The sequence below is a fragment of the Rhipicephalus microplus genome, chromosome X (assembly GCF_043290135.1).
Source record: "Rhipicephalus microplus isolate Deutch F79 chromosome X, USDA_Rmic, whole genome shotgun sequence".
Taxonomy (NCBI): domain Eukaryota; kingdom Metazoa; phylum Arthropoda; class Arachnida; order Ixodida; family Ixodidae; genus Rhipicephalus; species Rhipicephalus microplus.
In genome coordinates, this window is record NC_134710.1 from 105,801,379 (window position 1) to 105,828,168 (window position 26,790).

The 26,790-nt window shown below is 44.4% G+C and overlaps 1 protein-coding gene across 6 annotated transcripts in view; it reads left to right on the forward strand.

The window, feature by feature from the left end:
- The first annotated feature begins 2,870 nt into the window (after positions 1 to 2,870).
- Obsc (Obscurin) overlaps positions 2,871 to 26,790 on the forward strand; it is a 188,904-nt gene continuing 164,984 nt past the window's right edge. For 5 of the 6 annotated variants that reach the window (XM_075877358.1, XM_075877360.1, XM_075877361.1 and 2 more), the window contains exon 1: positions 2,871 to 3,063. The gene's annotated coding sequence lies outside the window, so the exon portion shown is untranslated. The remainder of the gene's footprint in view (positions 3,064 to 26,790) is intronic. The other variant, XM_075877362.1, reaches the window with a different exon arrangement.

Sequence of the window (26,790 nt, forward strand, 5' to 3'; positions counted from 1 at the left end):
AACCCACTTCGTCCTCCTTTTTCATGCAGCCGTGTTTAGCGGCTGTTTTGTATCAATATTTAGCTTTCTGCACTCTGATACGCGACGGCCGGTTGTTCGAGATGTACTGGTTTTATAAAAAATTGCATCAGAAATGGGAGCACTGTGTTCAGCGCTTTAAATGTCTTTATTTCTAGAAAAGAGCGCTGACAAAGTATCTCTGCATCGGTGACTGAGCTCTCGCGACTGACTTCTGTGCGTTTTTTGTAACATCGTTGTTGCTATGCTTCGTGGTTTACTCGGCACTGACGTAGACAGCCAATACCGTTAAGGACATGTGAACGTTCCGACATTTGGTACGTCTTGTGGCTGCTGTGCGACTCTTGGGCACGCTAACTGATAGCGACCTCGATTTACCACGCAATAAGCACAGACAATTGAAGAAGAATACAGACTCCCGGGACACACGTGTGCAAGAAGTGTGAGCGGTCCGCCTGGGTGACTCAGTGGTTAGGGTGCTCGGCTGCTGACCGGAAGGTCACGAGTTCGATCCTGGCCGCGGTGGGCGCGTTTCGATGGATGCGAACTGGTAAATGCCCATGTACTGAGCGATGCCAGTGGTCGTTAATTGTTCTGTTAATCTTGTCGAGCTTTCGTGCTTTTTTTTCTTTCTGGTGTCTACACCTATACGCATTTGGTGTTCCCTTCTATTAAAATTTCAGTTGAAAGTATAGCACTTGTCCTGTGTCCTTCGCTCGTCTTACGCACGCGCCTTTAGCGCTTACAGAAGTTGTGAAAGAACACCAGATGGTGAACATTTCCGGAGCCCTCCACTACGGTGTCCCTCAGAATCATATCGTGGTTTTGGGACGTAAACCCACACATAGTAAATAGGGCGAAGAAAAGTGACTTGACCTCCCGTTTACAAACATTTTCCTCGTGATGCTTTTTTTTGTATCTGATCCACTGTCCTTTGTTTGTTTATTTACATTTTCTTTCTTTTTTCTTCTTACCCTCATTTCCTCTATTGATCCCCTCTTCCTTAAAAAGTAGCCATGTGCTCTCGCGTTTTCAATTGCCAAAAATTCTCTGTCCTTTCTTCATGTTTCAAGCATTGCACCAGGAATAACATGTTTATAGCAAACAGATGCTAGGTGGGAGCTGACAGCCTATTCCTTCATTGCTTCCATTGAGTGCGTTTGTGTTTATTTCTTGTGTATTCGTGGGAAATATTGATGAAAAGTATTTTTGCTTATTTCACTTTTGCGTTGTCTAAATCGGTCAACGTAACGGCAAATTCACTGGTACTGGCTGCACCCGAACATAACGACTGCGCGTGGAAACGTATGCTGGTAGGCTAGTTGCTATATGACTATACAAATGGTTTGAGGCTCAATACAAAGGGAGGACTGTGAGTAGACAATTCCAAAGTTTGCTTTATTTCGCGAATCAAGCACCTACTAATCGAACCGATCAATATCAGATTCACCTGCCAGGAGAATAAGGGGCCCGGTGCTGGACTCAAACAGGGTCAATGTTGTACCTTCGTGCGATAGAGCACCTGTGCGCGCAACCAGGGAGTGCTGTAGACAATCATCGCGTAATTTTTCAGTTCACCTCTCACTTAATCTAACTTTCCTTGTGGAGGAAAACATATTTGATAAATGTGCTTCGTCCATATCGCATACTCACTGTGATACGGCCACTTCAGATGCAATGTTAGTGTGACACTTAAGTACTCGAGGTTATCAACTTGTTATATGAACAGTACTCTGCTAAGGTAGAGTGTTAATCTTTCTAGTGGCGTTCAAATAAAGAATATTCCCAATTTTATTGGCCTTTATCAACACACTGACCACCATACTAATAAATGCAAATTATTATTAACAATTAACTGCCTATATGCGCGATCATCTATACTAGTCTAGCGTTGTCTGTTTTGGAATAAATAATTTTGAGATTGGTGCAATATACCAACACATGCAAGAAAATTGAAGCATGTGAGAACCTTGTTTGATATTGCCATTTGCTAAGTACGTTTACCTTATGCGCAAACTACGCTGTGAATTTCGTGTGTTATGTATAAAAGTATTTGTGTTAGAGCTCCCGAAGTGAAGTATGATTGAAAAAAATTAAAAAATGAGAAATAAGAGCGCTGAATGCTACTTCAGCAATGGTTTAGATCCACACCCGCGTTGTGATAAAATATAGGCGCAAGGACACTGTAAGACTGAAATTCACAGACATACATACACACTCATACGGGCGCACATTCATACATCAGACGCATCCACGTATACAGACACACACATCACACACGTGCACGCGCGCGCGCACAATCAGCGAAGTCAGCGTTTCACTCCGAATACCCAAGGAACGAGGTTATCGCGCTACAGCGACCGGAGAATCCTCTGAAAACTCCGAACTTGAGCGTGGGCGCTCGAAGACATCCCTGTGAAGCAGACGATCGACGTTTGTCGAAGACCAGGAGCTCGTCGGCAGAGACCTGCACGGCCGGCTTGCAGCGTCGCTGGAGCAGCAGGTGTGAAGGGGTGGTGAGCCCCCTGTGAGTGGGGTGTGAGGGCGAGTGAGGTTACCGCCGTGGCTGCCTGACCAGTGCCAATGTGGCCTGCTGTGAGCGGGCCCGAGCCGCCGACCAACCAGCCGAAATCTGTTGGCTTCCTAAAATACGCGCACAATGAAACGCAAGACCCGGCCTGTGAGGCACCACCTAAAATAGACCGCTCGAGGCCTAGACGTAAGGCTGATGTCAGGCCGTCGGAAAATAGCCGCTAGTCGGCAGAGCCGAGGGTCGTCTCTGTTTTGCCCTCCTCCGCTCTGACCCTCCTCGAGGATCCCGGGACCGCCCCAGCTGCTCCAAATCTGGCTCGAAGTGGCGAGGAAGCAGGCACCGCCGCAGTCGCAGTGCCCGTCCCTGCTAAGCCTAAGTCGTGCGGCCGTCCCCGTGGCCAAAGCGCAGGACAACACCGGCGCTGCTGCGCGTGAAGAGGCCGGCTTCGTTGGCGTGCTGTGGGCTTTGCCGAATGTGCTGGATTGCCTCTGATCACTCGAACGGAGCGCAAGGTGAGGGCCACGCTCTGCGCGCGAAAGCAGGTGCCCGCTCGCCGCTGACCCGAGGTACGCTGTCAGCCGCAGTGACAGGAGTGTCTTGGGCCGCCCGAGCTGCGCTCAACATTTTTGCATACTGCGCTTACACCGCATCCACAGAAGCGGGCAAACGCGATGCAAGGCTCTTGTTTCGTGTGGATTCTGCTACTGCCATACAGGTTTCTCTTCTTTAGCCCCCAAATGCTTCAGTGTTTACACAGTTGTAGTTTGAATCGTTTTGCTTGTATCTGTTCAAAACACTCAGAAACAGAACGATGTCGTCAGTGCTAGGCGTACTGTCTGAGTAGTAAAATATTTATATGTTTATCAGTAAACGTACAGGCTTCGTTGAAGCAAGTTCCGGCGCTACTTTGAGTTAGCGGCTGTCGTGATTGATATGTGGGGTTTAACGTCCCAAAACCACCATATGATTATGAGAGACGCCGTAGTGAAGGGCTCCGGAAATTTCGACCACCTGGGGTTCTTTAACGTGCACCCAAATCTGAGCACACGGGCCTACAACATTTCCGCCTCCATCGGAAATGCAGCCGCCGCAGCCGGGATTCGAACCCGCGACCTGCGGGTTAGCAGCCGAGTACCTTAGCCACTAGACCACCACGGCGGGGCAGCGGCTGTCGTCTTTAGCTTGATTAAAAAAAGATTTAAATGGCATCTGCATGAAAACAAGACACAGCAAAAAATATATACGTGACGCCTCATATGTATACATAGCTTGCATTTGAATGATACTCGTTTCTTTCTTTAGTATCAAAACCTACGTTCCGAAATTGTGGCATATGAATTCATGGCTTCCAAAATAAAGGAAAGAATTATCGACATTGTATGAAGCTGACGGTCATGAATAATTATAGATCACAGTCTCTCATAATTTTTTATCGTCTTTATTACTGAGTTTGTTTTTGTTGCCCGTGTTTATTAGTTCAGACATTTGTGTAACAACCATCCTGTTTATCGGTTTTGCAATTCATAAGCAGCTAAACTTTTAGTCAGCGTTAATTCTTGCTTAAAGTCATCACTGGGCCCTTTATGTTCGCTAGATTCTGCATTTCTTTATTGGCAGTGAAAATGTGCCAACAGTCCCTTGACAGGAAAGGAACACCACCGATCATTTAACGATTTTCGTCATTTATATATTGAGATATGTTGAATAATAACTAACGCCATGTTCTTAACAATTTTGTAAAAAATAGTTTGTATCTGTCACTCATTTCGCAGTAAATCATCAAATTTGAAAACTGAAACAGTGAATGGTGAACTGCTTCTTGTGCTCAAATGACGCATATGGCCAGGTGAAATTTCAGAGAGGCAGGCGTAGTTCTTTCTGTAAAGCATACGGTTTGTGCATGTAGATGTTATTACCTTGGACCATAACGAATGTCTGGCAATTCATTCTGTGCCTACACCACGTCCATGAGTTTGCAATGTGGTAGTGCTTTATAGCGATTCAACTATTTCACTTTTTCAAAAAAATTCGTATTCCGGAAGAAGGCATTGTATACCTTAAGTAAAAAAAATGCTTTATTCAGTGAATACCAATAATTTGTGAATTCCAAAAGTTGGAGATTAAAATCGAGATCACTAGCTCATATGAACATTCTTCATCCAAAAACTGTACCCGCAGCTGCTTTTTTTTTTTGCTACACGGAGTTCAGCAGCAAAGCAAACAATAATTCGTGTTGCCATTTTCACTGCGATATATCAAGCTCTTTTCAGTGGTCGGCAATTGGTATCTGCTATGCGACTCTTTCGTGCGCGCAAGGATTCAATCTGTGTCACATTAAACCACTCTTGAGAATATTTGAAAATTTTATATCGTCGATACTATTTGTCTCAGTACAAAAGACTTCTTTATACTAGCGCATCTATAGATCGAGCAAAATTAGAATTTAGATTTGGCTGTTCGGTGTGTATGCTCTTTCACGCAAAAGCGGTTCCCGGCCACAGCCAATTTACAGCACCCGAATTATTTACGTGGCCAATTGCCAAGGAAAAAGCGCGGTACATTTAGAGGTAAGCATATTTCTCTCTATGCTAAGATTTTAGCAGCAGTCTTGAAGTTGATAACGAAGTTGTCTATAACTAATCGCAATGGGCAGCTCGTAAGAGACAGACTCTGCAAGCAGCCCCACTTCCTATTTCCCTGACAAATTAAGATTACGTTACTAGCAGGGAAGTGCAAACATCAACTTTCATCCGCCAAAGCAATCTAAATGCTTACCGTTGGAAGTTGCCTGCATTGAATTACAAAGAAAGTATGGCACAACATTGAAGTTCTTAAATGTTCGTGAGTTCTCATGAATGTGGCATTCACTTTAGATACATAGCGAGATGGCTCCCGGCGTAGGAAATTATACTTAGTACTTGCATAAGCACAAAAGTGGCAGGTTTCTCAGTTTCTAGTGTGTTTTTTATACAACTGAATTAGATAATTCCGCTTGTTTACAGCAATAACTACATATCTCAATATTCGCCCAAGGTCACACCAAGAATATCAACTATTGCCATTCGCTAGCTTTATAGTCGGAGTTCGACAGTGAATGCGCGCTATTTTGATGGCATGAAAAAAAAAACGACTTTTTCAAATGACATGGCTCGTTCTCTGGTGACCTCACAGAGAACGAGACTCGGTTGTCCTATATTATTTGCTCTTTTGCATTACCTTAAAGAGACAGAAAAAACAAGCCTAACGCACTTATCATAATCTGGAGCGACTCATGAATACAACAAATATTCATTGTGATAGCTGTTGGGCCAAATTCAGAAAGGTTTTCAGTTCATGGTTCAGATTGACGGCTCCCTTCGCTATTAATACGTGCAGCATTACGAATGGCCGGTATTTTTTTTTTCGCGTGCAGCTAGCATCAATATAATTATGAATAAAACAGCCAAGAGCGGGATTATTTAATTTTTTATGCCAAATTATAGTAATTCAAATTAACTAACTTAAACTTACTCAAGAACAGAGACAAGAAAACGAACTTTTTTGTCTGATTTGGTGACCAGCAACGACATATATCATAACTGACGCGCGTTCCTTTTTAATACCAACAGACCTCACACAAGGGTAACTGCTAAATCGAGGCGCAAAATCTGGATGACCTCTCGGAGCTCGCGTTGCACCTCCGTTGCCACCGCGAACGCAACCATGCACGGAAAGTGCTCGAGTGCATATCGCGGCGCTGCCAAAGCGTTTTGCGCCCCCAGGAACTTATAAAGCATGCGGTGGGTGTATTTATGCCCCGGCGTCTCCCGGACGCGCTTATACCAATGCGTGTTTTATGTTAGTGAAACCAAACACTCGCTCTCCTTGGCTTGTTGCGTTGCTGGAAAAGTGGCGTGAAGCGTCAACGAGGCGGCCGCGAGCGTATGGCAACACGGCACACTCTCGAGGGTTAAAAAGAGATCTGGAGCGCTGGTCCGTATTTTTGGCACCGCCTGGTGGCAGCTTGGGCTGAATGCGCGCCGCTCGTGTCACGATATGAACAGACCCCAGTAATAGCCCGTTCAGGCCAGGCGTTTTCGGAAGGAAGAGAGGTGGTACGGGAAGCTGTGCGGGCTTCGCCATCTGGAGCGTGACCAGCTTGCTCCAAAAAATAAGCTCATAAAAAATACACGGAGGCACATTGGGACGCCAAGGTTGGGCGCCGTGAACGTATGCCAGACGGCAGCCAATGAACTAAGCCGTTGTGAGCTTCTTTGCGAATAGCATTGCGTCTGAGCCAGACCGGTTTTGCGAAGATGCTGCCCTTTGTCTTTTTATCCGTATTTGCTAAACATCCCTTACGCAACCTCCTTCAATCATAAACCTCCGCCCCGCGGTTTACCTCGTTATCCGGACAGTCGCTGTCGTGAGCAGGCAGTGTCTAAACGCTGGTACGTCAGGAAATACTGTTGCGTAAGGGAAGCTCTGTAAAACACGGGACCGCATCAGCATTCGACTTGATGTGACCTCAATGTTCCTTCTACCATATGTCGTGCAAAATGAATGCCAAAATTTGGCGAATATCCAATAATAAAGCTTTGATGGCATGGCAAGCGCTCTATGAGAGTGGCTGAACATTTGTGTAATTCTTACGCAATTCAAACGGCTGATATGTTTACCGTGTTTCCTCGACTTCCGGTACAAGCAAAACGTACAGGCAAACGGTACAGGCAAATATAAAAGTTTGCTGAAGAGAAGAGGTAAAATGAAGCACTAATGAATTCAGGAGTACTTCCCCGGACAGTACTATGCCCCACAACAAAACAGGTGCTCTTGCATGTTAGAGCTACTACTGATTGCACGATAGCGGGAATTGTCTTGAATATTTATCAGGGCGATAGTCTTAGATGTCTCATCAAACGCAAATATTGACTGATGGCGTTGAAGTCTTCACGAGTAATGCAAAAGATGATCACCCCGGTATGACGTCGCATACCAAGACATCACATGAGGACGTCATTGCATGACGTCCTCATGACAACAATATTACAAAAGCAGTACTGAGCGAGCTGCGCTAGTTAGGTTTCTTCTTTATTTCCCTACATGTCACTGCCTCTTGCTGTATGTATCGCGATATTGTAGCCTATAAACTTTTCGGTGTTCATTTCGTTCTCCTGTGACCATTGTTTTGACTCCAACACCTGTGACAATCAATTAATTTGCACGCCTTTGAGTTGACCTAAAATACTGAGCAACAGTCGCATCGCAAACGTTCCTGCTTTGTATATTTAGCAACTTTTATTCATCATCATTGTCAGCCTGACTACGACCAGGCAAAGGCCTCGCATATGTTTTGTCAAGCAACTGTGCTTGCCGATGACACCTTCTACCTGGAAACTTCTCAGTCTCCCCCTTACAAACTTTCCGCCTCCCCCTTACGTCTTTGCCTTCCCTTGGAATCCCAGTCTGTTACTCTTTATGGCCAGGGCCAGCGGCCATCTCTCCCATACATGCGCCCCGCCGTGGTGGTCTAGTGGCTAAGGTACTCTGCTGCTAATTCGCAGGGCGTGGGATTGAATCCCGGCTGCGCCGGCTTCATTTTAGATGGAGGCGAAAATGCTGCAGGCTTGTGTGCTCAGATTCGGGTGCACGTTAAAGAACCCCAGGTGGCCAGTATTTCCGGAGCCCTCCACTACAGCGTCTTTCGTAATCATATGGTGGTTTTGGAACGTTAAACTCCATATCAATCATCAACCTCCTATACATGCGGCATGCCTTGCCCATGCCAAGTTTTCTTCTTAATTTCAAGAAATATGTCCTTATCTCCCATTTGTTCTCTTACCCACGAAGGAGGTCGAGTTTCTGTGAATGCCTCCGATTTTATGGAGTTCTACACGCTGCAGTGAATTTACTGTCTGTCTCTCCCTTTTCTTTTCCTTCTCTTCCCTCTTTCTCACTTTTCTAGTCCCCTTCCCTAATGCCCCAGTGTAGGGTAGCTGACCGGATGTCTTTCTGGTTAACCTCTCTGCATTTTCCCTTTTGTTGCTTCCTTACTCCCTTCCTTCCTTCCTTCCTACCCACCCAAGTTTCTTCTTGTTCTTTAAGGTTCCACCTATCATATTCATTTTCATTGTTCACTTAGTCGTTCTCAATTTAAACTAAAGCCTCTCTATAAGCCTGCTCCATAGGTAAGTACCAGATATATGTAACTGTTATATACCTTCTTCTTGAGAGACATTGGTAAAGTACCATTCATGATATGAGAATGCTTGCCAAATGTGGGCCACTCCATTCACATTGTGTTTATTTCAGCCTCATTGCTCGTAACCAAAGTCACTATCAGTCCTAAGTAGGCTTATTTACAGCTTTCAGTACCTCATTACATATCGCAAATCACTATTCTCTTTCACGACTGTTGCATATAACCTTAGTCTTCTGCACATTATTTTCAGACCTACCGTTCTGCTTTTCTTATTAACTTCAGTGAACATAAGTCGCGATTAGTTCCCTGGGTTACTCATCAATCTCATAAGTGAATCGTACGTTACTTTGGTACTTTTCGTCAACTCGCATCCCCAAATCTTCACAACCCAATGTCCCAATGTAGGGCTCTGAAAACATCCTACTAGCAGGCAGTGAATAGCATTGGGATTTGGGAAGATGCCTCACACCATTCTTTATTGGAATCTTGTCCCTTTATTTATGGAGGACTATGGTGGCTGGGGAGCCACTGAAGATTTCCACGAGTATTTTTATATGTTGTTCGTCCACGCCCGGATACCGCCGTGCCTACACGACTACTGACATCTCGACCGAATAAAATGCCTTTTTATAACCTAGGAAGGTTTTATATAGGGGTTAGACATTTTTCGCGCATGTGTCTATCTCCTGTATGATAGTGTCAATGTGGTCTGTTGTGCTGTGTTCTTTTCTTAAGGAAGTCCGCGCTCCCCTAAGAAAAAATGTGTTGATGGCTTTCATAATTGGACGTGTTTTAATGAGGCTTTTCGTCTGCTGGAAAAGCTTGCCCACTCGCCGTCTAATGACGGTACCTCTAATATTTATTGTGGGCTCCGTAATGATAATTGCCCGATTATCATTCACTGCATCAGTGCCAAGTACGGTTTCTTTGGTTAGAGGAGAGTATCCGTTGTGAAGCGAGATCAGTAATTCGTGCACTTTCCATCTGATGCTACCTCATTAGGTGGCTTTGTCGGTGTCAGATATTTAATGATCCAAGATAATCAATTGGAGAAGGCAAAAAAGAAGAGGATAGAGGTAGACGTAGAAGTGGCCAGCAGAAATGTAAATAAAATGGCTGAAGGCAAACTGATTGCGTTGGAACTTAAATTTGGCGCAGCCGACAGGACAAGATCAAGGAGGCGTCTCTCTCAAATATACTTCCGTACCATTTCCGTAAAGATTAAAACAGGAGTATGGGAGAAGGGTGTAAGGCAGGGGGACACAATTTCCCCAATGCTGTTTAGCGCGTGCTTACAGGAGGTTTTCAGAAGCCTAGAATGGGAACAGTTAGGGATAAGAGTCAATGGAGAATACCTTAGTAACCTGCGCTTCGCCGATGACATTGCATTGCTGAGTAACTCGGGGGACGAATTGCAACTCATGATTACGGAGTTAGACAAGGAGAGCAGAAAAGTGGGTCTTAAAATTAATCTGCAGAAAACGAAAGTAATGTACAACAACCTCGGCAAAGAGCAGCGCTTCGAGATAGCTAATAGTGCACTTGAAGTTGTAAAAGACTATGTCTACTTAGGGCAGGTAATAACCGCAGAGCCGAACCACGAGATTTAAGTAACTAGAAGAATAAGAATGGGGTGGAGCACATTCGGCAAGCACTCTCAAATTATGACAGGTAGATTGCCACTATCCCTCAAGAGGAAGGTATATAATAGCTGTATCTTGCCGGTACTTAGCTACGGAGCAGAAACCTGGAGACTTACAAAGAGGGTTCAGCTTAAATTGAGGACGACGCAGCGAGCAATGGAAAGAAAAATGGTAGGTGTAACCTTAAGAGACAAGAAGAGAGCAGAGTGGATTAGGGAACAAACGGGGGTTAAGGATATCATAGCTGAAATCAAGAAGAAGAAACGGACATGGGCAGGGCATGTAGCGCGTAGACAGGATAACCGCTGGTCATTAAGGGTAACTGACTGGATTCCCAGAGAAGGGAAGCGGGTTAGGGGGAGACAGAAGGTTAGGTGGGCAGATGAGATTAAGAAGTTTGCGGGTATAAATTGGAAGCAGCAAGCACAGGACCGGGTTAACTGGCGGAATATGGGAGAGGCCTTTGTCCTGCAGTGGACGTAGTCAGGCTGATGATGATGATGATGATGATGATGATGATGATGATGATGATGATGATGATGATGATGATGATGATGATGATGATGGGAGAATATAGTGATCCAAGAGAATCAGTCAGTGAAGGCAAAAATGAAGAGGATATAGAAAGATGTAGAAGGGGCCAGCAGGAATGTAAATAAAATAGCTGAAGGCAAACTGCTTTCTTTGGATTTTTATATGTTATATTGAGCCTTACCGAATCAATGGAAATGACAAAAATGAAACGAACCAAAAACTGTCTTCTTTATTATCTACAACCCCATTATATACCATGCTTCCTCGTTCTATTTTCGTTCCTTAGCACTACCTCACTCAACTGATCCATTAGGACGTCATAAGTGCATCGACGTTTTGTGTGGGCGAGCAGAACTTAACCTCGAAAAAACAGTGAATGCACTAATTGAAAAATGTGAGAGAATTTTAGTGATAACTTAGAAGAGTGGCGGCTTGGGTTAGTTGGTCAGTCATAACGATTGCTATAGCGCGAGCTGAGATCGACGACAAAGGGACAAGAGGAAGCGCTCGTCTTCTTGACTCATTTTTTGTTGTTTTCCTCTGCACATGGTTGGTACCCGATGGTGGGGATTGGCCGATTGTCGTCGTTCTCAGCTCACGATATAACAATCGTTTAGCAATAAGCGCTAAACGCCGAGACCTGCAACGACACTCGTAATGTCACGCCAGCCTCAACACAAGCTAGACAAGTGTAACTGCCTGTTCCCAGAACTCAATTTTGAGTGAATTTTGAACGTCATTTGCATTACACGTAAGATGACGTTACCATCTCCCGTCCACCTGATAAAGGCAATGAGCCCCTGATGCACTTATCTATTTATTTATGTATTTATTTATTTATTTTCTTATTTACTTAGGTTCAAGTGTTTCTAAGCTAGGTCGCTGAAAATGCCCTCACTGCTGGCGTCTGCCAAACGTGTGTTCGGAAAGCATGACGATCATACCCCCGGAACTGCCGACAGCCGCCGTAGCAACCACCTAACTAGTCACTGCAACATAATCTTATACCTTCTCTAACGACGTGCATACGCGACGTATGAGAGGGGAATCTCTGCTGCCGAAGGGGAAGTTCCCACTCGAAAGGGACAAGGACAGCGCATACATAGGATTAGGTCACGCGCTGCGCAAGTGCACCGACGTCAGCAACACGTGGCCGCCTACAAACAGAGTGTGTACTTGTCCACCGTATCAGACGGCTTTCAACACAACTCGGCAGCACTACTCCATAACAACCAACTCGCAAAAACAAACGCTTCCATGTTCTCATCTCACAAGAGAATACTTAGGGGCTCTGCAACTTTATTTATTTATTTATTTATTTATCTATTTTTCATTTATTTATATGTGTGCTAGTAGATTTTACCTGCAAGTTCGCAAATGAGTATTTTTTTAACAGAATACTTCGAAGCGTTAATGCGCTGGTTGTAAATTTGGAAGTGGAGGCATCGCGCAAGATATTGGCATAAAAAGAGGTCCTGCTCTATTCGAATACTAAAAGCATAGGGGGTATCTTGTTACCCCTCGGCATCAAGTTGGAATGAGGTGAGTTACATGAATCAACTTCATGTAAGCTGTTCCCAATGTTTGTTAGTGAGGGCTCGTAATGTGTTTATCCTTTTTGTTCTAGCGAATTTCGCTAGAGTAATATTCTCTGACAAATACACACACTAAAAGAGTTCTTTTCAGCGTTAACAGTTTGCTACCGACACGTACAATATACCACCATAACAGAGGAATCAAAGCCCACCATGACATTTTATTTCTGTGTTTATTAGAATGTTTTCAATGCACTGAGAACGCATTAAACCGGGTGTTCAAAGTCAAGCTTTATGACTCTTTTATAATTAGGCACTCGAAGGCCCGTGAGAACCACTTGTGCCAGTAGGTTAAGCGGCCAGGGGGACAGAAAGTTAGATGATAACTAACGCTGTAAGCAGCACAATTAACCAAAATTTATTAATTAACTTTTTACTCCCGGCGATAAGCGCATGTTTATATTAAAAAAGCTGTACGCGGTGGTGTTTGTACGCAGTTTCAATTGGAGTATTTTTTTCCCACCACGTCTGTGCTTCGAGATTTACGGCTCCAAAGTTTAATTGTCTTTCGCGTGAATACGCACATAAGAGGGTGAGGGTCCGCGCAAGGCTCCTCCACAAAGTGACGCATCTGTTGGGTGCACCGTTTAGTGTGTGAAGAAGGTGAAAGCATAGGCATAGGTGATAACAGTTAGCCTTGCTGCCTCCGCCGTCGAAATAAGAAAATCGAAGAACTCTTGCAACCAGTGTCGTAACACGCAACTGCAGAGCCTCTAACGATAGTGGCAGATACCATGCCGAGATGATTGAGCGAGTGAATAATCTGGATGCCAGTGCACGTGCGTAATAATGTCTAGAATACTCGTCGTTGCCTGGGCTAAGCGAATAGCGCGACTGCTGATATCTCAGTACTGTAACTTTGATTGCAATCAAGAGCAACAACTCTACCAATAACAACTGAAACAGTATTATCCTTGCGAATGCATATTTCCCGCTGCTACATAAGCTTATTTTGGTCATGCACGAATCTCACCAAAACTTTTCACCTCTCAGGTCGTCAATGCCCCAAAAAGTGTTCAAAATGCTTGCCTTCAGCAGCAACGCAAAGCATGAACCACTCTCGCGTCGACTTGATGACTCGGCGCTTTACTTCTGCAGGAATACTCGCACAGGCAGATGTTATTCTGTCCTTCATGTCATTACCATCGCTGGGGTCTGTTACGCAAACTCGACCTTTAACGTAGCCCCAAAGAAAAAAGTCCAGCGGAGAAAAGTCGGGAGATCTTGCTGGCCAAAACATTGCTCTTGCGCGCCCAATTCACTGTTGTTGAAAACGTCTGTCCAAACAGTTATTCACCGTGGTAGGAAAATGTGGTGGTGCTCCATCGTACTAAAACCATACTTGGTGCCGGTCATTCAGGGAAAGACTGCAGGCAAGGTCATAAATGACAACACCTAATATTTATTCTGTGTACATCTCTCCGTTGTCCTCAAAACAGTGAGGTCCGATGATCCTGTCTCGGAGTATGCGGCACCACACATTCATCTTCCAGCGAACTTGATTCTTGTGCATGCTGCCTCAGCCAGTGCGTGTTTTCTTGTAACCAATAATGGGCGTTGTGAAGAGGAACACTTTCATTTCGACAAAACTGAGCTTCATTAGTCCAAATTATTCTGTGCAAAAAGTAATTTTTTCATCAGTTTTGATGAGGCCCCAATCACAGAAGTCAACTCGCCTTTCAAAGTCCGCCCCATTTAGGTCTCGATAAAAATAAACGTGATACGGATGGAACTTGTGCTTTCTTAGAACATTTGTGACTATTCTGATGCTGCCACCACACTGGTCGGCAATCTGTCAGATGCTGAGCTTTGGCATCGAGGTTACGCACGCGACAACGTCAATTACATAGTTTTCATCGACAATTGCCTTCGTGGTCCGTCTTGGAAGGTGTGGACAGAGCCTGTTCTGCAAAAGCGTTGACATAGGTTTATGAAAGTGGGCCTAGTTGGAAGGGGACGGCGTGGGTGGCGATACGCGTGAAGCTCCATTGCTAGCGAAGCGTTGCTATTCATTTGAGCCATTGCAAGCACCACGTCCACTTTTTTCTTTTCTAAAATAAGTCACGACAGAAGCAGCCATACTAGCTCGAAAGGACTCACGTGTATTTCCTTGGTAGACCTTCAATGCAGAGATGCTGTGCTACCGGAAGCACCCTAGTACAGGACGGTCAAGCCAACGCGTTCACACGATGTCTCCGTGTGATCTAAAGTCACGAAAAAACGTCGCGAGAAATGATCTCCTGTTATCGCGTTCATCAGGATCATGCGTTAGGCTCGTGGCGCACCACGCTGCCACATTTTGATTTCGCCGGCCAAGAGGGCAAGGGTAACTGTTATCAAGCATGCCTACGTTTCCACTCTCTTCACACACTAAACACCACACGTGACAGATGCGTCACTTTAGGGAGGAGCTTTGCGCCAACCCTCACCCTTGCATACGTAATCATATGAAAGACAAAGACAAACTGAAACTGTGTACAAACACCACTGTCTACAGTTTTTTCAATATAAACATGCCAACTTACTGTAGCCAGTAAAAAGTTAATTACTAAATTTTGGTTAATTGGTCACCTGACAACAATAATAGTGACCCAATTTTTTGTCCCCTTGGCTGCTTAACTTATTTGCACAACTGCTTCTCACGTGCCTTCCAGAGCCTAATTTTCAAAAACTTATAAAGCTTAACTTTGAACACCCAGTATATAAATAGAACTTATATTCAACGCATATTGACACTGAAGTAGTAGCGGCATTTGATTCCCCCGAGATCATTAGATATTTAGGAAAGAGATGATTCGACAACTTTTAAAGTTCCTCCCCAATACCGGGCTTTTGTGGTCAACTTTGTTATTTACTAAGCACCATAACATGTTGCTGTAGGTGTAATTACCATCTTATTGTTCCGCGTTTGATTGGTCGCGCATAGATGAAGCATTGACGGTGATCTTTGCAAAACTATACATGGCTGAATTCATCCTCTTCAGGAACGAGAGCTCGTTTTGCCCATCTTCCTCGATTTGAGAAGTTTGAGAGGCGTGCGGTTGCGGCGTGACATTTTCACGACTTGTGGTTGCAATCATGGGCAATAGTTCTACCACCTGTCGACTGCCAGCAATGGAGGCTCACTATGTACACAATAACCGCAGATGCATTAGAAGAAGCGTTTAGATGAAGAAAAAAGTTCAGCCTTGCCTCGATATTTCAATAAAAATGAGAAAGGTGATTAAAAAATTACATTTTAAAGTTTTACGAGTCAAGTAAATTTTATGAATATGAATCTATATTAATTTTAACCACTTCTACATGAAGAAATTGAAGTGTTTTTTTTATTTTATTTTCCACATAGTCAGCCCCTCATGAGCTATGGCAGGAGTCACATCAACATCACATGTCTATTGCAGACATAGGTGATTGGTAAAGCGCGAATAAACCCTGGATCCATTCTAACGTTCAATTTTTCAAAGAAAGCAGCTGTAATGTGAAAACTAGCTCTACATTTAGGTGGTAAAAGATTAAGATTTTGTATGCTACGAGCACTGCAGCACTGTGTCCTACGAGTACGATTAAGGTTGAGCAAATATAAAGTATTGATTTAAGCGGGTACAGTATGGTGAGTTAATATTTGCGCGCAAAAATTTCAAGCTTTCGTTGATGTGGCGTGTTTTCAATAGTGATCGATGTGAGATTAGAAGAATGTACGAATTATCACACAAATCTTCATCGACGACAGCAGAATTGGTGGCTATCTTTGAAGCAGCTAAACTTACCTGCGACAATTCTGAGCCACGAAAGGGGGTGATATGCACAGCTGGCAAACCTGCCCTTCAGCAAATCAAAAATGCAAGAATGTTTTACAAGATTGGTAAATAGCACAATGTATTGCAGAACTATAACTCACGGCCCTCTGTCCCCAGCAGCTGTGAAGCAACTGACCACGGCGGCGTTCAGATCTGCACGCAGCAGCGGGTGCTAAGAATCTCTGGATCCGGACAGGCCGCCATTGGAACCTGAACTTGGCAACGTTTAACGCTGGAACCTTATCTAGTGAGGGAAGTCTATCTGTACTATTCGAGGAGCTAGAGGGTGTTAAATGGGATATAATAAGGCTCAGTGAGGTTAGGAGGACAGATGAGGCCTATGCGGTGCTACAGAATGGGCACGTTCTTTGCTATCGGGGCTTGGCTGACAGAAGAGAACTGGGAGTGGGGTTCATAATTCACAGAAACATAGCTGGCAACATAGAGGAATACTATAGCATTATTGAAAGGGTGGTAGGCATTGTAATAAACTGAATAAAAGATACAAGATGAATGTGGTACAGGCTTACGCCCCTACATCAAGCCACGATGACGCTTCAGTTGAAAGCTTCCATGAAGACGTGGAATCGGCAATGAGTAAAGTAAAAACACAGTATACTATACTGATGGGAGACTTCAATGCAAAGGTAGGGAAGAAGCAGGCTGGAGACCAGGCAGTAGGAAATTATGGCATCGGTACTAGAAACGCCAGAGGAGAGCTACTAGTAGAATTCGCAGAACGCAATAATTTAAGGATTTTGAATACCTTCTAACGAAAACGAGGAAACCGCAAATGGACATAGAGGAGCCCTAATGGCGAAAATAAGCAAGAAATAGACTTTATAATGAGTGCACACCCAGGCATCGTGCAAGATGTGGAAGTGGTTGGCAAGGTATAATGCAGTGACCATAGAATGGTACGGTCTCGAATTCGCCTAGACTTCAAGAAGGAACGACCGAAACTGTTACGCAAGAAGCTAATCAATGAGCTAGCAGTCAGAGAGAAAGTACAGGAATTCATAGTCTCGCTTTAGAACAGGTACTCGGCTCTTAGTGAGGAAATCAACCTTAGCGTAGATACAATGAATCATAATCTGACGAGTATCATTACGGAGTGTGCAGTGGAAGTTGAAGGCAAGGTAGTTAGACAGGACACTGGTGAGACGTCCCCCGCTACGCCACCGATTACCAAAGAGAGGGAAGACCACTCAACCCCTTGTCTATCCGGTTCCCTCTTGGCTACGTGTCTCAATCACTTTCCACATACAGGGATTCGTGCTGGAGCCGGGAAGTAAGAGACGCTACGACCTGTTTCTGTTTACTGATTCATTAAATTTAATACTAACTGCAAACATTGTATACCCGCGTACATCAACCACTACACAAAATTTTAACACAAGATTTACACACTCGTGATGTGCGACGCAGGATACATAAGGGAAATAACTTTGACAATACAATGGTGCGACGATACAAAGTAAACACAAGCCGACACAAATGATAAAGTCATTAATTAATAAAACCGCGCAATGTCTCAATATGCCGCATCCTTTCCCGCAAAGTTCGTTCAAGTAAAGGAGGTGAAGTTCGTCTCAAAAATGGTCCATGTGGTCAGTCTTCACCGTCTTCGTCGTCTTCATTGTCTCTCTCGGCGATTTCCATCTTAATGTTCTTTCATAACGTCCCGCAATCACTCGTTTCCTCGTTTCCCATCTCTAACTCTCATTCCTCGTCATATCATGTCTGCCTCAGTCACCATCCCATCGACTCTCATTGCTATCTCTTCACACCGTTATCTTCCTTTTCCATTCCGTCTCTCTACCATCTCGAGCTCATCGCATCGTATCTCCGACCCTCCTCGCATCGTCTCGTAGTCCCTTTTTGTCGGACCTGACTCCGCCCTACCGGAACACCAAACCAATCGCCACTATCCACGCGGCATATTTCTCTGTCAGTCGGTGTGTGTCGCCCCGCCGCGGTGGTCTAGTGGCTAAGGTACTCGGCTGCTGACCCGCAGGGCGCGGGTTTGAATCCCGGCTGCGGCGGCTGCATTTCCGATGGAGGCGGAAATGTTGTAGGCCCATGTGCTCAGATTTGGGTGCACGTTAAAGAACCCCAGGTGGTCTAAATTTCCGGAGCCCTCCACTACGGCGTCTCTCATAATCATATAGTGGTTTTGGGACGTTAAACCCCACATATCAATCAATCAATCAAGTCGGTGTGTGTCATCTTCGACGGCCGCTCCCGCGGCCCGCACCAGCAGAAAACCCTCTCCCAAACAAAGCCGAGCAAGTAACAATGTACAAACTTAAGCCTCAGGGAGAGTGATGGGCGAGCCGTCCGAAGACACTTTAATTACGGGCGAACAATGGTCCCGATGCTTCCGGTACTTGGTGAGCCGATGTCCAGACCACGTCTCAACGTTTCCATGCAACTTAGAAGTGTGGCAGCTTGGGCTAGTTGGTAAGGCATTACGATAGTTATAGCGCGAGAACAAAACGACGACACAGATACAAGAAGGTCGTGTCTTTCGTGTCCTTCTTGTATCTGTGTCGTCGTTTTGTTCTCGCGCTATAACTATCGTAGTTTCCATGCAGCTCGGTGTCTCCTGCAAAATTCTCCGTAGCCGCCGCTTCTTCGTCATTCACTGCCGGGGGTGGCCATCCACGCAGAACGCAGTAATGAGCCCTGGAGCCACGGAGGCTGACAGAAGTCAGACCGGACCCGGCACAGGCGCTGCGGCAAAGGTCACATTCCCCGAACCAACAAAAGGTGCTCTGCTGCTCCCCCATGCCACAAATCTGAAGGGTGCGCGCCGATTATCTCCGCCGTACACTGTCACGCGGTCTGTAGACGACAAGAAGCCGCCTGGTCCTCGTGTTTGCGCGGGGGAGCCCGTGAGAATAGTAGAAATAATCCTTCTGGTACTTCACTCTGTGATGCCCATTCGTTACACCGAAGGTTTTCTTTTCCTTTTTTTTCATGCGTGGGTTTGAGAAACGAACGAAAACATCTTGAAAGGAGCGGGGTTTAGTCCGTGTTTGCGTGGACGTCACACTGGCAAGCTTTCCCAGGAAACGAAGAATCTCATTAAGAAGCGTCAAACCCTGAAAGTTTCAAGTACAACAGACAAAATAGAACTGGCAGAGCTTTCGAAGTTGATTAAAAAGCGTGAGGTATGCGATATAAGAAGGTATAACATGGAGAGATATGAACACTCTCTGAAAAACGGAGGAAGCGTCAAAGCAGTGAAGAGGAAACTTGTAATAGGAAAAAAACGGATTTATGCACTAAGGGACAATGAAGGCAAAATAACTACCAATATTGATAGATTAGTTAAAATAGCGGGGGAGTTTTATAGAGATCTGTACAGTAGCCGGGACAACCTCGACCTTAATACTATAAGAACTAGCAGCAACCCAGATGACACACCACCAGTAATGATGTAAGAAGTCAGAAAAGCTTTGTAGAGCATGCAAACAGGCAAAGCTGCTGGTGAGAATCAGGCAACATCAGATCTGCTGAAAGATGAAAGACAGATTGTGTTAGAAAAACTAGCCACCCTGTTTACGAGGTGTCTCCTGACAGGAAGAGTACCAGAGTCTTGGAAGAACGCTAACATCATCTTAATACATAAAAATGGAGATGACAAGGACTTCAATAATTACAGGCCAATCACCTTGCTCTCTGTAGTATACGAGCTATTTACAAAGGTAATTGCTGACAGAGTAAAGAAAACATTAGAATTCAATCAAACAAAGGAACAAGCAGGATTTCGAACAGGCTACTTAACAATCGACTACATTCATACTATCAATCAGGTAATAGAGAAAGGCTCAGAATATAACCAACGACTATACATAGCCTTCATAGATTACGAGAAGGCGTTTGATTCAGTAGAAATATCAGCCGTCATGCAGACACTGCGGAATCAGGGCGTCGACGAAGTATATATAAACATCCTGGAAGAAATCTGCAGGGGATCAACTGCTACCATAGTGGTTCACAAAGAAAGCAACAGAATACCAATCAAGAAGGGTGTAAGGCAGGGGGACACAATCTCCCCAATTCTATTTACCGCGTGCTTACAGGAGGTTTTCAGAAGTCTATAATGGGAACAGCTAGGAATGAGAGTTAATGGAGAGTACCTTAGTAACCTGCGCTACGTCGATGACATTGCATTGCTGAGTAACTCAGGCGACGAATTGCAACTCATGATTACGGAGTTAGACAAGGAGAACAGAAAGGTGGGTCTTAAAATTAATCTGCAGAAAACGAAAGTAATGTACAACAACCTCGGAAAAGAGCAGCGCTTCGAGATAGGTAATACTGCACTTCAAGTTGTAAAAGACTATGTCTACTTAGGGCAGGTAATTACCGCGGAGCCGAACCACGAGATTGAAGTAACTAGAAGAATAAAAATGGGGTGGAGCACATTTGGCAAGCACTCTCAAATAATGACAGGTGGATTACCACTATCCCTCAGGAGGAAGGTATATAACAGCTGTATCTTGCCGGTACTTAGCTACGGAGCAGGCACCTGGAGACTTACAAAGAGCACTCAGCTTAAATTGAGGACGACGCAGTGAGCAATGGAAAGAAAAATGGTAGGTGTAACCTTAGGAGACAAGAAGAGAGCAGAGTGGATAAGGGAACAAACGGGGGTTAAGGATATCATAGTTGAAATCAAGAAGAGGAAATGGACATTAGCCGGGCATGTAGCGCGTAGACAGGATAACCGCTGGTCATTAGGGGAACTAACTGGATTCTCAGAGAAGGCAAGCGGGTTAGGGGGAGACAGAAGGTTAGGTGGGCAGATGAGATTAAGAAGTTTGCGGGGATAAATTGGCAGCAGCAAGCACAAGACCGGGTTAACTGGCGGAACATGGGAGAGGCCTTTGTCCTGCAGTGGACGTAGTCAGGCGGATGATGATGATGCTGCTGCTGATTATGATGATAATAATAATAATAATGATTGCAGAGACTGTGGAATATGCCTCAGCGCAGGGTCACAACATCGTTTTCCAATGAATACCCAGTCACATTGGAATAAAGGGAAATGAAGAGGCTGACAGCCTCGCCAAGAAAGCACTGAACGAAGGAGGGGATTGCGCGATCCCTATGTCGGGGGCAGATATTCGACACTTTATAACGCAAGGAGCAAACCATTTTTCGATGGAGAAGGGGTTTGATAGCCATAAATCAAAGAAAACAGTACTTTGTGAAGTTGATCCACAGAGAAAATGTTTCATAGCGACAGATCTCCCACGACACACAAAGACATTAATCCACACACCTCGATTGAAACAAGCATACACAAACAGCTTTCTGCACAAAAACGATCAACCCAACTCCCCGTAATGCCATTGTGGTCATGCAGAAAAAAAAATGTTCGTCATATTCTTTTGAAGTGCGTTAAGTGTGCGAATGAAAAATTAAGAAGCAAATTAACAAGTTTGGGCAGACGGCCCCTCACATTAAAGAAATTACTTGGACCATGGCCTGAGATGCATCTTCAGAAAAAGGCAAACATCTTCCTGACAGACTTCTTAGTGGAGACTGGACTGGATAAGTGCCTGTGATAGACAGCCGGGAATTGATATATATGAAATGTGTTAGTGCATATAGTGATAGTAGAAAAGGAAGGTGTGCGTGCGAACAGTTTATGACAGTGTGAACTGCCACAAGCAAACTGCACATTGACATGATATTTCCACTGGTTTTAGTGTGCTATTATGTTTTTTTTATTGTCCAGTTTTGGGTGCCGTTCAGCATTATTTTTTTTTGCTGCAGAACCTATTGATATGGAGTAGCAAAGGCAATATAGACCTCAATCTCTCCACAGCGAAACGGTTAGAACAAAACAGAACAGAGATCAGATAGATTAAACTGGGGTGAAAAGTTGTCATAACTACGATAGATGAAACGAAGTTTTCTTTCCACTAGACTCAATTTCGTTATTATTGTTTTTATGAAATTAGTTCCAAACAACAGATGTATATTCAACTGCTGAATGTATTAGTGTTTTCTTTTTGTTTTTACGGGAGCAGTTTTGTTTCTTGCATTACACCCCCATTAGGGCGTAGCCGCGATGGTCAGAAATCGAACCTACGTCTTCGAGATTAGTGATGCAACAAAATCGTGCTTACGCAACCGGGGTAGGAAAGATGATGAAAAGGAAATCTACAAATGTATGTTAAGGTTCCCAGAATAAATACTTAACACTCTGCAGTCTAATAGAAATACAGCTTGAGGGAAATATGAGATACAGCTCTAAGCTTCGTTGTCCGTCTACCAGTCAGCTGTGGCGAGGCAGGCATTGACATTCCGTTAGGCGCTTTCAAACAACTGTCGGCTAATTATTGCAAACATGACTATTTTGCATGACATTCATGACACATCACGTTGTAGATGTTCTATTCTGTCGGCACCACGTCCCCACAGGTCTCCTTTTCTCGACAACGCTTCCGGACCCAGACTTGGACGCTTAAATTTGGCACGCAGCCGCCTTCAATGAATGACACAGGGGAAAATGCGACTCTATAGTCACGTGTGCTAGAAAGCGTATTGGTAGCCAAGTTCATTCCAATGTTTAATACATTCAGTGTAAAATTTTATATTGCTCTAAAGAATGAACTATCAAAGCATTGTTGAAATCGACACTGGCCTATACGATATGATGCATGGAATTCAAGTACTCTAAATAATAATAATAATAATAATAATAATAATAATAATAATAATAATAATAATAATGAACTGGCCGATCCCACGTAAATTTGATGATACGCGAAGCACTAATGAGGAAGGTTGATATGTCACTTTAAAATCACCACAACGTTACGAGGGCGATGAATGTAGTCACAGTAAACACAAGTAGAAATTTCATGCGCACCCAGGTAACTAGATAAGATGCAACTATGTTGCTTATAGTCGCGCAACGACGGAACCCCTAACGTTTTAGTGCAAGCCCCAGCAGTGGTAGGCATGTGAATTATGATACATGACTTCCATGTCATGATGATCATGTTTGCGCCTCGCATTTGTGTTCGTCGTCCCTTCGCGTCACGTGATAACGAATTTGGTATATGTGAAGCTAGTGAAACGAACGCGAGCAAACCATGAGCGTATCGCATGCAGTCATGACTTACATGACATGCATGTCATGATTTCCACGTTAGGGCCCGCCACTTATGTTCGCCATGCAGTCATGTCATACCAAACCAGTTTTGCAATGTCATGCGAACGAAACTACTACATGGGTAGCAGGACCACGACATGAAAATCACGATACTCATGATATACATTTCATGATTTCAATGTTACGGATAGTAATTTATGCTCATCATACAGAGATGTTATGCCTTAAAAAGCCTGGTATAGGTCCTATCATCGAAACGACCAGACCTAAATGTAGTAGGTGGCTATATGGATGGATGGATAGATAGATAGATAGATAGATAGATAGATAGATAGATAGATAGATAGATAGATAGATAGATAGATAGATAGATAGATAGATAGATAGATAGATAGATAGATAGATAGACAGATAGATAGATACGCTGAAAGTCGCCAAAGTTCGCAGAGAAATTATTCGCATTTCATTATTATTATTATTATTATTATTATTATTATTATTATTATTATTATTATTATTATTATTATTATTATTATTATTATTATTATTATTATTATAAAATATCTGGTTTTGTGACCAAAAACCATGATATAATAATGAGAGACTGCGTAGTATACAGGGCTCCGGGAATTTCGCCGTCTGATGTTCTTTAACGCGCACTGACATCGCACGGGCCCCTACCATTTCATCAAAGCATTTCTAGCAATCCACCTCCACCCGAGGCTGCGACCTGTGGGCCTGCAGCCGAGCACCTTAACCACCATGGCACACGCAGATACTTTAGGGCACATCGCTGAAGAAAACAATGTTACGGTGACTCTAGGTTTTCACGTTTCCGCAATTGCAGTTGCGAAACCGCGAAGCTTCTTTTTCTTCGCAACTGCTCGTCGACATTTCCAGACCACCTTGCTCACTAATAAATCGAGCCTGAAAATTCGCCGGAATTTTTCTTTACGACCGCTTCTGGAGGAAGTTTAGGTTTTAAGTGCATAGCGCTTCAAGAGTTTCGGCTTGTGATCCGTGGATCTCATGTGGCGGGGTCACACTCGCATATAAGCGATCTATACAAGACAAACAACAAGGTTCACAGCCTCCTAAACAAGTTAAAATAGACAAACAAGATCTAAACTAATAGAAATAACTAAAGCAACCAACAATTGATCCAGAATAATTTTCTTAAATTCGCTACGGGAACGCTTTGGAAGCATGCCGCTCACACCTGAGCCGCGGAAGCGCCACTACTTCCTCGAGCGAGTGATTGCTCCTCACACCGGCGCTTCTTCGGCATTTCGCCGCTACATCTGAAAAAGTAAACAATCTGACAGATCTCGCGGCAGACGACTGGTATCTCAAATGCCGTAACAAGCAGGAACTCGACAAAGTTATACTGTTATTAATTGGTGTTTAACGCCCCAAGAGAGAGAGATAAAGATGCAAGGAAACGCAGGGAGGGCGCCCCAAAACCACCACATAACTATGCGAGATGCTGTAGAGCAAGGTTCCGGAAATTTCGACCACCTGGAGTTTTTTAATGTGCACTTAAATCTAAGGACACGAGCCTCAAGCATTTTCGCCTCCTTCGAAAATGCGGCTGCCGAGCTGGAATTCGATTCTGCGAACTTGATGTAGCGTAGCAAAACTTAAGCACGCATAGCTCCCGCCGAGTTTGCGAATCTCTTTAACTATAGAGATGTCTGAAAGAGAGGGAAAAAGAAACGAAGGGGAGAGCCAGGGAGATTAACCAAGCTATAGGCATGGTTGGCTACCCCACATGTGGGCTGGGAGAAAGAGGGAATAACAGAATCATTATCTAATGCCGAAGACATGGCACTTGCTTACCTGAAACACTGATGTTGTCGGTGGTTTGGTAAAAGGATAGTGGGGACTCTACGAAAAGAAATCGCTGTGTGCGCGTATTACGTGCCCTTCCTCAAGTGTCACAGTAGTGGAGCTGCATTTAACACCGCATTTAGGACTATAGCAATCTCTACACAAGCTTTCTTTTTCGTTCATGCGAGCCTTGGCGCCAAATTCGCAAAGCTTTTAATTATTAACACCTATTTGTTATTGCGCGACCACATTGTCCAATAATATTCGCAACATCACACTTGGCAAGCGCCTATTTTAGGGAGAGATTCTAGCGTAATAACCCATCTGTGAATGCTGGTTGACCAATCGTACACAGAAATGTTTCCCACCACCCACCGTGGTGGTCTAGTGGCTAACGTACTCGGCTGCTGACGCGCAAGTCACGGGTTCGAGTCCCTGCTGCAGCGGCTGCACTTCCGATGGAGGCGGAAATGTTGTAGGCCCGTGTGCTCAGATTTGGGTGCAGGTTGAAGAACCCCAGGTGGTCGAAATTTCCGCAGCCCTCCACTACGGCGTCTCTCATAATCATATGGTTGTTTCGGGACGTTAAACCCCACATATCAATCAATCATCAATGTTTCCCGCCAGAAATATTCGTCAAAGTGAATTCCATGCATTCCTGACGCAGGACATAACGTTCGCGAATCAAAACGACTAATGAACAAGAACACTTAAGGCACATTCATACATGAGAAGCGAAGCGAAAACAAGAACGCCAGAGCGGCCGGAAACCCACATCCGCACGCATCGAAAACGTTCACATTCGTGCTGCCCCTCGTACATAAAAATAATTCCATTTTGCCCGTTTTCTGAGCTTTAAATTTCGTACCGACTTAGAGTTATGCATGCAAAACACTCAACATGAACAGTTTGCACTTTTTCAAGCGTTGTTACAGGAGATACGCCAGCACAAGTGACACGAGCGGACACTGCAGCTGCAATGGCCGCGATGGATTCAGTAGGCTGTGCAAAAGCGAGTTGGGACTGTTGGGGCTGCTGCCCCTTCCTCGACTTCCATCCAGTACGCGTTCTCGGCTATCATAATCCAAAGCAAGCCCTCGATGAACGCGTCCCTGTCGAGGTCATCAGCTTTGTCGTGATACTTGGGTAGTTCGCTGCGCCTATGCGAGCCACCGCCTACGCCTTTGCCGCCATGTTGAATTTGTGGCCACTTGTTTACATCACGTGATTTGAGCTATAGAGTAATGCCAAAGTCATGAACAGGATAGGCAATCTGCCATCGCGTGACGCAAAAATCGGCCTCGGACCTATTTGTTCCGCATGTACCTGGCGGTGTGGTTTTTGGGCAATTTGGGCAGAGAAGCGAGTGAATTTACGGAGAGTTTTGCTGCTCTCGCTTCCTTCGAGGAGAAGTTCGAACGCGCCTTTAAAAAAATTGTTGTCATTCGGCCTGTGTTATTTTATTTATGATCGAAATAAACGCCACGATCAATTAAAAGCGAGTATTAATAAGCGTCA